Consider the following 15,581-nt stretch of genomic DNA (forward strand, 5'->3'; position numbering starts at 1 on the left):
TAGAGCTGATTTCCTCCCATTTCCGTAGTCCCCATTTGGCGAGGGCATGCAACGCACCCAAAGAGCCAAAAGCGGGGAAAACACACAATAGAGGACCCTAAACTGACCAGTGCCGCGAAGCTCGCCTGCCGGGGAGGCCAGATGAGCACGGGAGGTCGCAATAAGCCCCCTGGTCTGGGGCAAACACATGCGAGCCCAGGCAGGTGGGGGACCCTGCTGCGCTGGGAACGCGCTCAAGGAGCTCTCATGAGAGCGCAGAGAGATCCCAAAAAATAGCCCAGCCCTGACCGAAGGGGTCACAGAGCTGCTCCAAGCAGGAGTCAGACACAGGCATTAGACTCCTGAAAGACTCAAACAAACAACTCAAGGCCCTATAGGGTCAACAACTGACATCATCAGAGGCAAGCCCAGAAAGAAAAGTAAAGGACAAAAATACTTAACAGACTCTCACAAAAATGGGAAGAAAAAGAAGTTCCCCCCAAATGAGTGGAAAAGGGGACTCCCCACAGAGAGAGCTCAATGAAATAGAGGCAAGGGAACTCTCAGATATGGAATTTAAAACAATGGTTCTAAGGAAGCTCAATGAGCTCAGCCAGCTCAAAGAGAACTATGAGAAACTGCAGAGAAACTATCAGGATCTTACAGCAAACTATATCAGCCTGGAAAAGGACATCGAAACTATCAAGAAGACACAAGAGGATATGAAGAATACCATTTCTGAATTGAAGAACACAGTAGAAGGAATCCAAAGCAGGCTGGATGAAGCTGAGGATCGAATCAGTGAGATGGAGGACAAGGTAGAAAAAAGCTCCCAGAAAGAACAAGAAATGGAAAAACGGCTCAAAAAGAATGAAGAAGCATTTAGGGAAATGCAGGACAACCTGAAACGCAATAATATCCGTATAATAGGGATAACAGAAGGAGAAGAAGAGGAGCAAGGAATAGAGAACCTCCTCGAAAAAGTAATGATGGAAAATTTCCCTAATTTGAGGAGAGAAAGGCTCTCATGGATCCAGGAGGCACAGAGGACCCCACTCAAGAAGGACCCAAGGAGGTCCACTCCAAGACACATCATCATTAAAATGGCAAATGTCAAAGACAAAGAGAGAATCCTCAAGGCAGCAAGGGAGAAGGAGAAAGTAACATACAAGGGGGCCCCGATACGCCTAGGAGCTGACTTCTCAACAGAAACACTACAAGCCAGAAGGGAATGGCAACAAATATTCCAAGCCATGAAAAGCAAGGGCCTACAGCCAAGGCTGCTCTACCTAGCTAGGCTCTCCATTAAAATAGAAGGAGAAATACGGAGTTTCCCAGACAAAAGAAAGCTAAAAGAATACATCTCTACCAAACCAGCACTCCAAGATATGCTAAGGGGACTGGTTTAAGCAGATGAAGGAAAAGAATGAGACAGAGAGGACACAAGTACAAAGAGAAAAGATGAGTAAGTTTCTATCAGTAATATCTCTCAATGTGAATGGATTAAATGCCCCAATCAAAAGACACAGGGTAGCTGAATGGATAAGAAAACATGACCCACACATATGCTGCCTACAAGAGACCCACCTCAGAGCAAGAGACCTACACAGATTGAAAGTAAAGGGATGGAAAATAATATTCCAAGCAAATGGGCAAGAGAAAAACACTGGGGTTGCCATACTTATATCAGACAAAGTAGATTTCAAAACAAAGGCCACAAAAAGAGACCCAGAGGGGCACTTTATAATACTTAAAGGAAGAATCTACCAAGAAGACATCAACATTGTAAACTTATATGCTCCCAATATAGGAGCCCCCAAGTATATAAGGAAATTGTTGGATGACTTCAAAAAAAGATATAGACAGCAACACACTGATAGTAGGGGATTTCGACACCCCACTTTCAAAAATGGACAGATCTTCCAAACAAAACATCAATAAACATATCGTGGAGCTGAATGACACACTGAATCAAAGACACTTCACTGACATATATAGAACCTTACATCCCAAAGAAGAAAAATACACATTCTTTTCAAATGCTCATGGCAGTTTTTCAAAGATATACCACAAGATAGGACACAAAGCAAGCCTCACAAATTCAGGAAAGTTGAAATAATACCAAACTTTTCTCAGACCACAAGGACTTGAAACTGGAAATCAACCTCAAAGAGAAACTTCAAAAACTTGCAAACTCATGGAGACTGAACAGTAGGCTATTAAACAATGAATGGGTCAATAATGAGATAAGAGAAGAAATCAAAAAATTTCTGGAAACAAATGAAAATGGACAGACAACTGTCCAAAACCTATGGGACACAGCAAAGGCGGTCCTGAGAGGGAAGTTCATAGCAATACAGGCTTACCTTAAAAAGATAGAAACATTTCAAATAAAAGACCTAACACTACAACTTGAAGAACTGGAGAAACAACAACAAATAAATCCCAGAGCAAGTAGAAGGAAGGAAATAGTCCAGATTAGAGCAGAACTGAATGACATAGAGACAAAAAGAACAATTCAGAGGATCAACCAATCCAGAAGCTGGTTCTTTGAAAAGACTCATAAAGTGGACAAACCTTTAAGCAGACTCATCAAGAAAAAAAGGGAGAGGACCCAAATTAATAATATCAGAAATGAAAGAGGAGAAATAACAACTGATACCACAGAAATACAAATGATTATCAGAAACTATTATGAACAATTATATGCCAAGAAATTTGAAAATCTTGATGAAATGGACAAATTTTTAGAAAAGTATAATCTTCCAACACTGAAGGAGGAAGAAACAGAAAGCTTGAACAGACCGATAACGGTTGGGGAAATTGAAGCAGTAATCAAGAAACTCCCAGCACACAAAAGTCCAGGGCCAGACGGTTTCCCAGGAGAATTTTACAAAACATTTAAGGAAGAGCTAACCCCTGTCCTTCTCAGACTATTCCAAAAAATCCAAGAGGAGGGAAGACTGCCAGACTCCTTCTATGAGGCCAGCATCACCCTGATCCCAAAACCAGATAAAGACCCTACACGGAAAGAAAACTACAGGCCAATTTCGCTGATGAACATGGATGCTAAAATCCTCAACAAAATATTGGCAAACCGCATCCAGCAATACATTCAAAAGATTATCCATCACGATCAAGTGGGATTCATCCCAGGGATGCAGGGATGGTTCAATATACGCAAATCAGTAAACGTGATACACCACATAAATCAAAGAAAAGACAAAAACCACATGATCATCTCGATAGATGCAGAAAAAGCATTTGACAAGGTACAGCACCCATTTATGATCAAAACACTCAGCAAAATGGGAATCAATGGGGCATTCCTCAACGTAATAAAGGCCATATATGAAAAACCTACAGCCAATATCATACTCAACGGGCAAAAACTGAAAGCTTTCCCACTAAGATCGGGAACACGCCAAGGATGTCCGCTCTCACCGCTTCTTTTCAACATCGTATTGGAAGTCCTAGCCACAGCGGTCAGACAAGAGAAAGAGATAAAAGGCATCCAAATAGGAAAGGAGGAAGTAAAACTATCATTGTTTGCAGATGACATGATAGTGTACATAGAGAACCCTGTAGACTCTACCAAAAAACTCCTCCACCTAATAAGTGAATTTGGCAAAACAGCAGGATACAAAGTCAACATTCAGAAATCAAAGGCGTTTCTGTACACCAGCAATGCAATAGAAGAAGAAGAAATCAGGAAAAATATACCATTCGATATAGCACGAAAAAAGATAAAGTACCTAGGGATAAATTTAACCAAAGACACAAAAGACCTGTATGCAGAAAACTACGCAACATTGAAAAAAGAAATTAAGGAAGACACAAATAAATGGAAGCATATACCGTGCACATGGATTGGAAGAATTAATATCCTTAAAATGTCCATACTACCCAAAGCAATTTATAGATTCAACGCAATCCCTATTAAGATACCAATGACGTATTTCACAGAAATAGAACAGACATTTCAAAAATTTATATGGAACCATAAACGACCTCGAATAGCTGCAGCAATTTTGAGAAAGAAACACAAAGTAGGAGGGATCACAATACCGGACATCAAACTCTACTACAAAGCCACTATACTGAAAACAATCTGGTACTGGCACAAGAACAGACCCATAGACCAGTGGAACAGAATAGAAAGCCCAGAAATAAGCCCAGGTCTCTATGGACATCTAATATTCGACAAAGGGGGCAGAAGCATAAAATGGGGCAATAACAGCCTCTTCAACAAATGGTGTTGGGAGAGCTGGATGGCTACATGCAAAAAATTGAAATTGGATCATCAGCTGACACCATACACAAAAATAAACTCAAGATGGATAAAAGACTTAAATATAAGTCGCAACACCATCAAAGTCCTAGAGGAGAATATTGGCAGGAAACTCACAGATATCCCACGCAGCAATTTTTTCACTGATATGTCTCCTAAAGCAAGGGACATAAAGGAAAGAATAAACAAGTGGGACCTCATCAAAATAAGAAGCTTCTGCACGGCTAAAGAAAACATCAGCAAAATGAAAAGGGAGCCAACCATTTGGGAAAATATATTTGCTAATGATACATCAGATAGAGGTTTGATCTCCAAGATATACAAAGAACTCACTCGACTTTACTCCAAGAAGACAAACGATCCAATCAAAAAATGGGCAAAGGACCTGGGCAGATGCTTTTCCAAGGAGGAGATACAGAGGGCCCAGAGGCATTTGAAAGGATGCTCTGCATCACTAGCCATCAGAGAAATGCAGATCAAAACCACCATGAGGTACCACCTCACACCGGTCAGAATGGCCATCATAAACAGATCCACAAACAACAGGTGCTGGCGAGGCTGTGGAGAAAAGGGAACTCTAGTCCACTGTTGGTGGGAATGCAGACTGGTGCAGCCACTATGGAAAGCAGTGTGGAATTTCCTCAGAAAGCTGAAAATGGAACTGCCTTTTGATCCAACGATTCCCCTGCTGGGACTATACCCTGAGAACACCAAAACGCCAGTACAAAAGAACCTCTGCACCCCAATGTTCATAGCAGCACAATTTACAATAGCCAAGTGTTGGAAGCAACCTAAATGCCCATCAGTAGATGACTGGATCAAAAAATTATGGTACATATACACAATGGAATACTACGCAGCAGAAAGAAAAAAAGAAGTACTAAACTTTGTGACAGCATGGATGGAACTGGAGAGCATCATGCTAAGCGAAATAAGCCAGGGGGCGAAAGACAAATACCATATGATCTCACCTATAAGCGGAACCTAACCAACAATGCAAAGAAGCAAGGAAAGTATGACCAGCAACACTGAAAGGAAAAGAAATCAACAGATACAAGAGGGAACGGGGGGGGCAGGGAAAGGGAAGGGAAGGGGAAAGTCAAGGAACATATAGCAAGGACTCATGGACAAAACCAAAGGGGAAGAGCTGAGGGAGGGAAGGTGGGAGGGGGCAAGGGAAAGAGGTGGGGGGAAGGCAGAGACAAATGTATTTAAAAAGTAAATAAATTAATTAAAAAAAAAGAAGAAAAAAAGAAAAAGGCAAACTGGAAGTCTTACTATGTGATAGGTATTCTTAGAGGCATTGAGTAACAGTAATGCTGGATTATGGAAGATGAGCTTTTAAACCCCGAAATATAATTATTTATTTTGGTAAAGCCTACTGTATTCATGGACTAATTTGCAGAAATTCATTTGTCATGGTTTATGGTACTCCAAAAACATTTTCCCTAGGGGGAAAAAAAGGAACTGCTTGCCTACTAAACCAAGTTTGATGAAAAGTACCTAAAATTACAGTACAGATTGTATTATAAAATCTAATAAGTAAAAATGTAAATAAAAACCTCTTGCATCTTCAGTCCCTAACTAGAGGGCATACCTCCTCCTATCACTTTGTTTTGTGGGAGGAATAAAAGAAAGTGGAGGTACAGTGTAAGTTCAGGGTGCAACGGGCTGGCTGAGGGGGAGGTGAAGAGGAAATCAAAGTTCCATGTCCCTCTGCAAGAAAATAGATTCCTGGAATCAAAACAGCTAATCAAAGTGGATATCACTGGGTCACCTTTCAGAAATAGAAGTTGTACCTCAGTCTGGTTTATCTAAATTTGGAAGCATTTTTATATTAAATTATTAAAATTTATAAAAGATAAAAAAAAAAGGATGATTAGATAATACCAAAATGCCTGAGATGTTTATCATGAGTTTTGAGTACTCACAGTGATGGGGCTCTGTATTTGGTGCTGAGAGAGTTCAAAAGAGGCTGCGGTCCTGCATTGGAGGAATGCATAGTGAAAGTGAGACAGGACAGCATACATGAAATGAAAAGAGAAGATCAGAGCCTAGTGTATATTCCTTTTGTGTAAATATATGAAGAATCTTTATGCACCTTAAATGGAGCAATGAGGTATTGAGAAATTGAAATGGTGAATCTTTTTCTATGAAGACAGGGATTTTGCTTTTTAAATTTACTTCTGGATCCCCAGCTCTGAGGACAATGCCTGATTGTAAGTGATCCATAAATATTTGTTTAAATAGAAGAAGTTTTATACTAGTTTACATATGCAGAAAAAACACAGTTTTATCAGAGACAGGGGCAGCAAGCACTGTAGACAGAGAGAAGTACTAAGTTTTCAGATGTCCTGAACTTCAATTTTAATATTTCTCTGTTGTGTGATATTAGATTTGACTGTGTTCAAAGTCATATTCTGATTCTGAAATATATCACTTCCCAAAGAAAGAGAATTTTTGCCCTGAGCTGTGATGTTCAAGCTACTTTACTAAAGAGGTTTCCTTGAAGTCTACCACAAATTTCTCATAACTCTAAAAACAGACACAATGCCAGGAATGACTTTAGGGATTTTTTTTCAGTCTTTTTTTCCCAGCCTGATTGTTTCTCACAAGGTCATAACTGGGGAAATTTTCAAGCCCTCCCTAGGGAATTTAAGATCACTGGGGATTTGAACATGGCTCTAATGGCAGAGATAAGGGTGGAGCATTAGGGTGCCAAGGACAGAGAATTTCTGTGGAAAGTTGTTTCATTGATCCTTCCAAATGACTCATCGTTCCTTTGTGGTCTCCAGGTCTTGGCCCAGGCCCAGATTCTGTATGAGAGAGGTGAGAGCCCAGCAATATGAGGCAGTGCTGCTAGTTGGGGCAGAGCACTAGGGAATTTTTATTTCATTTTGTTTTAATGGTCAGATCTCTCTTACAACCTTCCTGTTCTTTGTTTTCATGCTCAGTCTGAGGGCATTAATTAAAGCCTCCCTCTCACCTTATTCACAGAGATCCTGTCTGAAAGTTCAAGGCTGTCAGCAGAAATGTGTCCTCATGCGGTAAAAGTGTGATCCTGGGAAAATACCAATAAGCACATTAAACAAAAGACGAGTTAAGAAGCAATAAGACAAATTTCCCAGATATGGGCCATTTCACTGCAAATACACTTTACTATCTCTCAAGTTACAGTTGACTTGTGCATATAAAGCAAGTAGAAACAAGAACTGAAATCTAATAATTCAGAGAGCAAGAATGAAATATGACAACATTTTTGTGATTGAAAATGAAAAAGAAATCAATTGTTTGTTCTTTTGGTTAAGAGAATAAAATAGACTACCAAAATTTTAATTTATCCAGGAAGCCACATCTTTGGATAAACCAAGAAAAGGAATGTCTTGGTTTATCAACTATTTATGAAGAATCAAACAGATTCAGGGAAAGATGAATTCCCTTAGAGTTTTGGCTTATGGGCTGAAAAGGAAGCTTTGGGTAGTTTAACCTTTTTGTGACTCAAATTATCCATACTTTGAAATGGCAAACCTATCATCATCACAAAAAGCATTTACTTAGTGCCTAAAGTTGCATGATGCTGGGATGTGAAAAAGAAAGAAAAAAATAATAAATTTCTAGTATATGTGCTAAAGAGATACAAGCATGACTAAAGTCAGTATATATATAGTTTAAAAATAACACAGGTGTGCATTCATTAAAATTATTTCATTTAGTTTTGTTCAAATAATATGTATAGAAATATATATTTTATTATATAACATATGAGGTCTGTCCAGGAAAAGTCCGACCTTTGTTAATATAATGAGAGTGGTTTGTGTGACATTGATGTGACCTGGCAGCCAAGGAGAGTGGACTGGAATGTGCATGTGTGAACAACGATGACTTCACTGTACTAGTCAGTGGGGGTGGTAGACACTGTTGAGTGAGCATGTGTACTGTGTTGCCATCATGTTCAAAATGACAGAGCAAATAGAACAATGAATCTGCATCAAATTTTGTGTTAAGCTTAAACATTCCTCCACAGAAACTATTTGGATGATTTAGAAGACTACAACTATGGGCAATTGGTGATTGGCAGCTTCATTATAATAACGTGCCCACTCATGCATCATGTCTCGTGCAGTTTTTCGGGAAAACATCCAATCACCCAAGTGACTCAGCCCCCCTACAGCCCAGATTGGCACGCTGTGACTTCTGGCTTTTCCCAAAACTGAAATCACCTTTGAAAAGGAAGAGATTTCTGACCATAGATGAGATTCAGGAAAATATGAAGGAGCAGCTAATAGCAATTGGGAGAACTGTGTGAGATCCCAAGGTATCTACTTTGAAGGGTGAGGCCTCATTGCCTTATACAATGTTTCTTGTATCTTGTATCTCATCAATAAATGTATCATTTTCATATTACATTGCTGGACATAACTTGCACGTATCTATATTTGGTAAAGATATTTGCTAAAGAAGAAAAAACAACTAATATTCACTGAGTGTCCTCTACATGCCAACTGCTATAAGCACTTCATATTTGTTCCTTTATTTAATCCCCAAAATGACTCTATGAGGGAGCTGTTATGAGCTGTTCTTACAATCAAGGAACTAAAGTGCAGAGAGATTACACAGCATGGCTAAATTCTGTGTGGTAGAAGTTAGTTTCAACCCAGGAATGGTAGATTCCATCTTCTCTCCTCTGGAAAAAATGGGGCTCCACAGTGTTATCAACAACCAGAAAGAAGATGAATGGGTAACTAAGGACATAGATGTGAGGGGAGGTTGTAAATCTCACTCACAAGCTGGTTGAAGTGAAAAACTGCAATTCCCAGCTGGTGTTAGAAGTTCATCATAGTTTGGTCACTTTTTATTTGTGCCTTGAGTGAGAACAGAAATAGCATACCCATGCTTTCATTGGTAAATCAACGAAGAAAACTGAGGTCATCATCTGACAGAAATAACATTTTGTAATGGAAGTGGTTTGGTGGGAGCGGGACTAAGTTTTTCCAGCTTGCTTGTTTACACTGATGAAAATCCCTCAATAAAAATGTGTCCTTCAGGCTGATGTCAGGCAGCCTTGCAGAATTAACTTGTCTGATGGCATTATAATGTACTGTCCCTGTGGGGATGAGTAGGGCATTCATTCATAAATTCTGATGCTGCAGAACCCTCGTTAACCTGTGGGTGGGACCATTTTTATTCAGACCATCCTTTCTTTATTGACTGCTATGATGTATTACTTTTTACTTAGCTGTAGAAATCCAAGTGCACAGAGATAAAAATCCCTTTACCCTCTTTCATAAAGTTGTTGGGGGCTTTTGTGGGGGGACATATTCAGTGACAGAGCAGATAAGACTCTACTGAAATGACCCTTCTTATATACTTCTTTGGATTTCACTGTGCAGCTTTCAAAAACTTGAGAGAAAAAGCGATTGTGAAAAGGTTTATCAGTGAGCGAGATCCACAGCCTCCATGTTCTGTAGGCAGTAGATAATGCCTCAGTAGAAATGATGGTGTATTATTTGCATTTATAAATTTTAAAGATAATACCAGGAAAATACAAAAATAACCATTAAAAGTGATTGGCTCTCAGAAGTGGAAATGAGAAAGGAGGATAGCTTTTAGTTAATTAAAATGACATGGACCATGTAGTGATAAATGAGCAGGAGCAAGAAGTTTCCATAAAGAGAAGAAAAAAAGCTTAAACTTTAATTCATATGTGTTAGGCTAGACTAATGGTTTAATCTGTGTACATGTCATTAAATAATTTTACTAAAAATATTCCAGTTTCCAATAAACTAACAGGTATTCCTTCTCAATGGGTGTAAAGGACCCTGTTTTTGAAATAGTTTAATCTAAAAATGACTTTTCACTTTTTCACAGAAAAGCTTTGGTAAAAGGTAAAGGATGTATATACTTAACTCTGAGATGTCTTCACTTAATTGTCTCACATGACATGGCTTATGTATGTTGACATAAGGAGCCAGTAAACAACTTTTCTTCCATTCTTTGCTTTTATCTACTTGAGCCAATCTATCCACCTCTGTCAACCATTCCCATTGACTGTCCCGATCTTGAATCTTGAATCTTGAGAGCTTCCTGTTGTTTCCATGTGTTACAAGTATCCAGTGTGATGAACGTGCAACACACACATTTACTACATGACTGCAGGGGGACCGTTTCTTTTCATATTCAATAGTATAATAGTAGTATTGGGTTGGCCAAACATTTCATAAGGTGGCTCTAGTAGTGCTTAGTTGTCTTTAACTTCATTTGAAACAATTTTGTTAGATTATATTGTGAAAGCTGTCATATCAGTGTATATTAAAAAAATAAAAATTGGTGAATTTTTATGTAACCATTTTAATATTGAAGATGGAAGAAAATATGCAACATTTTTGGCATAGTATGCTTTATTATTTCAAGAATAGTAAAAATGCAACAGAAACACACACACAGAAAGATTTGTGCAGTTTATGGAGACGGTGCTGTGACTGATTGAACATGTCAAAAGTGGTTTGTGAAGTTTCATGGTGGTGATTTTTCACTTGACAATGTTCCACAGTCAGGTAGACAAGTTGAAGTTGATTGTGATCCAACTGAGACATTAATTGAGAACAATCAATGTTATACCACATGAGAGATAGTCAACATACTCAAAATATACAAAGCAATTAAGTTATTGGTGAAAATGAAAAATATGCCTTTTATTTTATGGAAAAAACTAAACAGAACTTTTGGCCAACCCAATAATAGCTATAGACATTATTGAACACCTAGTAGGTGCCAATTGCTTTATGTACATGTAATAACTGTTACATGGTTTTAACCTGACCAGTCTGATGAAGAAATGAAATCTCTCAATGTGTGTTTATGCAAACTCAAATATTTGGTCAGAGACAAGGCTAAAATTTGAATACAGGAATCCTACCTTGGGTCAAGTGTTTTCTCCTGTATAAAATAGCTCCCTTTCTTTGTGTATTCAAGGTTCTATGAGTATGGGTGATTGCTTCTTTGTGTTGGCCATTATGCACATGAAGGAGGAAGGCATATTTGTGGACTTTATTGCTCTCAGTCACAAGTTCAGAATTATTTTAGAAAATAAAGCCAGTTTATGTTACAAAGACCAAGCAATTCATGTTTGCACTTTTTTGTATGCAAACAGTTATGTAAGCATGCAGTTTGATATACTGGAAATTCATACCTTTGAGATACTTAGGCCTTTCCCTCTGGCTTTGAGGAAGCCACTCTGTGTCTCTGAAACTCTGTGTCCTGATCTCCAAAATAGGAATGTAAGGTTGGTATGCAAATAGCCCTAATTCATGGCTATCAAATCCCTGTCATTAATGAACTTTCCATGAGGGTTTCCCTCTCCTTGCCTGTGTTATACCTGACCACCCCTAGTGAGTTACTCTTCTCTTCCAAAAATAAAATGTCTGTTTCTCCCACACTTACTATGAGTTCTACCTTGAGCTATTCTGCTTTTAATTGTTTCTCCTTCTTCTGTCCAGTTACCTGTGTAGTTAACAGTTCTAGCTGCTTTTTCCCTGATTGTTTCTTCTATGCGGTAATACCTGGTGATGCCTGAACTGAGCCTGTATAGCCCACAAAAATCCAGGCTGGCTTACTTCCTCCTCTCTTTCAGCTTTTATCTAAGGCAGGTCTGTGTGTTCTCTCACACCCAGCAGCCCTTGGTGACATGAGCGAGTGTTTCTGTACACTCTGCAGCATCTCTCTGCTTATCACCTGACAGCCTCATCTGTCCCATCACTCTTCCTGTCTTTCCAGTTCTGGAGAATAGACGCGTGGTAACCTTGACTGTCTTTCGCAATATTAGCCATTGCGAGAGTGTCCTTCAGCCTCTGCAAAGCTGGCTCTGCCGAGAAATTAAACAAGCTCATGTCCAAATCAAAATGGTAAAATTAAACCAGAAAATGTTGAACAGTAAATTTATTTTAACAATATACAGTGAGAGTTACCTTTTGAGAAGCTTTTTCCATGTAGAATTTTTCATGCTGAATTCAACTAAGTAGGAATATTGAATCACAGTGGTATTTCATGAATGGCAACATCTCAAAATGGGTGAATTTTAAAATGATTTCTGAAGAATTCATATTTTCTGTAACTTTGTGGTCATAGGGAGATATGGGTAAATGTGTTACCATCAGTATATTTTTTGGCCAGCCTGAGGATACTGTGGAGTAAGAATAATAGTTAGAAAATCCAGAATCTTCCCACAGAATTGCTCCCAAATAGAAACACACAGGAGGTGACTTGAGCAGCTCGTGTTCATTCATAATTTAGCATATTCTTACTAAGTAACTGCTGGACTTTCTTCTGGGCATATGCCAGTGAACATCAGTGAACAAAACAGATAAACTCTCTGTATTCACATTCTCAAAAGGGAGAATAAGGAGCAAACAAACAATTCATGATGTACAACCCTAATTACTGTGGAAAAAAGTAAGGAAAAGAAGTCTATGAGTTTGCCAGAGTTACTGAAACAAATTATCACAAACTTGGTGGCTTAAAACCACACAAGTTTATTCCCTCACAGTTCTGGAGGCTGAAAGTCCAAAATCAAGGTGAGGGCCAGGCCATATTCTCTCCAAAGTCTCTAGGGAAGAAGGCTTTCTTGCTTCTTCTGGTGTCTGTAGCTCCAGGCAATTCTTGATTTTAGCAACATAACTCTAATCTCTGTTTCTCTCCTCACATGGCCTTTTTATTTACATCTGCAAAAGCCGTTTTCCCAAATAAATTCTCATTTAGAGGTCCCAGGATGTGGATATTTTTTGAGGAGGGACATTTAACTGACTACACCAGGGAGGCAGAGATTGCTAGGGCCTGGGAGGCTTTTAAACACACTGACCAGGCCCTGGCTGGGCAGCCCAGCTTGTTGAAGTGTCACCCTGTACACCAAAAGGCTGTGGGTTCGATCCACAGTTGGGGTGTGTATGGGAGGTGACTGATTGATGTTTCTCTCTCACATTGATGTTTCTCTTTCTATTTGTCTCTCTAAAAATAATCAATAAATATATCCTTGGGTGAGGATTAATAATAATAATAACAACAGTAATAAACATATTGACCCAAGGAAGCCACTCTGAAGATCTGATGCATGAACAGTAACATGTATCTGAGGAAGGAGCATCCAATCAGAAGAAATGGTAAGTACATATGGCATAATATGAATATAAAGTGGGTTTTTTCTAGAAGTAAAAGGGTAGAGTAGAGTCATTTAGTGGAAAAGTGGAAGGAGATGAAGTTGAAGAAGTACCCAGTGGCCAGAGCACCCGCATCAGTGTGTGGCCAGGCATTGGAAAATTTGGAAGTTGACATATGCTTATTAACTCAGTGCTCATGGTTAGTCCCAAATGTCATTTTCTTACTGTCTCAGATCACTGTCTTAATGTTTTTTGACTACCAAGAGATGATCAATACCATGTCACTGCTCCTACTCCTGCTCCTGCTCCAGGCTTTAGGAATGTCCTTTGCACCTTTGTATCTACCCTCCCTCTTGTGTCTCCAGTGCCCATTAGGTGTCTGGTTAAGGAATGAAGCTAGAAGCTCCCATTTTCCCACCTGAGCCTTCCTGGTAACCTATGCTGGGTCTGGATCAAATATCCTCACCAAACAGCTTTTAGCTTTCTAAGTTTTTTTCCTTATTTTGTGGTTATATTATATTTTCTTCAGGAGTTCAGGTAGGCCTTTTAAGGAAAAGCCTATTTATTTTTCATATATTTCCAATTTTATTAGTAACTACAGATCATGGGGAAAGGCAGTGCTAACTTTTGAGGCTTGCTGGCTTATTTTCATGTTTCTTAACTTCCATCATTTATCTGTAACGTCCACTTGTAACCAATAGTGAGGTTACAGAGGCTGAGTGGCATCACTTCCTTCAAGGTAGTGGAGAACTTCAAAGACTAAGGTTGTGGATCACTTGGTTTTCTGGGAAGGCAGGGAGGTGAAAGGTTGATCAAATCACCTAACTTATTTCCTTGACTTCCACTACACGGTTAACACAGAGGATGTACCTTCGGTCTGTTGGGTGACACTCCATCACTCATTATGGCTCCCACAAGCATATAAAGAAAATGTAATATATATGACATGTTTGGGATGTTAGGTGGAGCTGTTTTGACTTTGTTAGTCTCAAAATGTATTTATCATCCTAATTAAATTCACCCTGAATATTAAATTGAAGTAAATAACTGGAGTAAATTTATTTTATGTTTTTCTAATCAGTTATGTCTAGTAATAAGTAAATCAAACTTCTCTTTCTCCTTCCCCCTGTCCCGACCACGGCACATTTTTTTTTTCTTTTGCCTTGGAACTTGGGCTAATTCTTTTTTTGTTTTTTAATTTTTTCCATTCTTTATTCCAATGTTCATATTTTTAAGTTAAATATATTTTATTGATTATGTTATTACTGCTGTCCCATTTTTCCCCCTTTAATCCCCTCTGCCTGGTAACCCCATTCCCTCCAGCAATCACCACCCCCTGCCCTTAGTGCATGTCCATGGGTTGTACATGTGAGTTCTTTGGCTTCTCCATTTCTTATACTATTCTTAACCTCCCCCTGCCTATTTTGTACCTACTATTTATGCTACTTATTCCCTCTACCTTTTCCCCCATTCTTCCCTCCTCCTCTCCCCTCTGACCTCCATCTCTATGAGTCTGTTCCTGTTCCAGTTGTTTGCTTTGCTTGTTTTTGTTTTTGTTTTTTAGGTTCAGTTGTTGATAGTTGTGAGTTTGTTGTCATTTTTCTGTTCATAGTTTTTGTTCTCCTTTTTCTTAGATAAGTTCCTGTAACATATCATAAAAAAGGGCTTAGTAATGATGAACTCCTTTAACTTGACCTTATCTGGGAAGCACTTTATCTGTCCTTCCATTCTAAATGATTGCTTTTCTGGATAGAGTAATTTTGGATATAGGTCCTTGTTTTTCATCTCTTTGAGTACCTCTTGCCGGTCTCTTCTTGTCTGCAAGATTTCTTTTGAGATGTCAGCTGAGAGTCTTATGGGAACCCCTTTATAGGTAACTCTCTTCTTTTCTCTTGCTGCTTCTAAGATTCTCTCTTTATCTTTAACCTTTGGTATTTTAATTATGATGTGCTTGGTGTGGCCCTCTTTGGGTCCAACTTGTTTGGGATCCTTTGAGCTTTCTGGATTTGTATGTCTATTTCCTTCGCCAGATTGGGGAAGTTTTCTTTCATTATTATTTCCAAAAAGTTTTCAATTTCTTGCTCCTCTTCTTCTCCTTCTGGCATCCCTTTGATTCAGATGTTGGTACATTTAAAGTTGTCCCAGAGGTTCCCAAGCCTCTC

The sequence above is a fragment of the Pteronotus mesoamericanus genome, unplaced genomic scaffold (assembly GCF_021234165.1).
Source record: "Pteronotus mesoamericanus isolate MK-2021 breed Mesoamerican mustached bat unplaced genomic scaffold, CSHL_Meso_final contig_26, whole genome shotgun sequence".
NCBI classification, from domain to species: domain Eukaryota; kingdom Metazoa; phylum Chordata; class Mammalia; order Chiroptera; family Mormoopidae; genus Pteronotus; species Pteronotus mesoamericanus.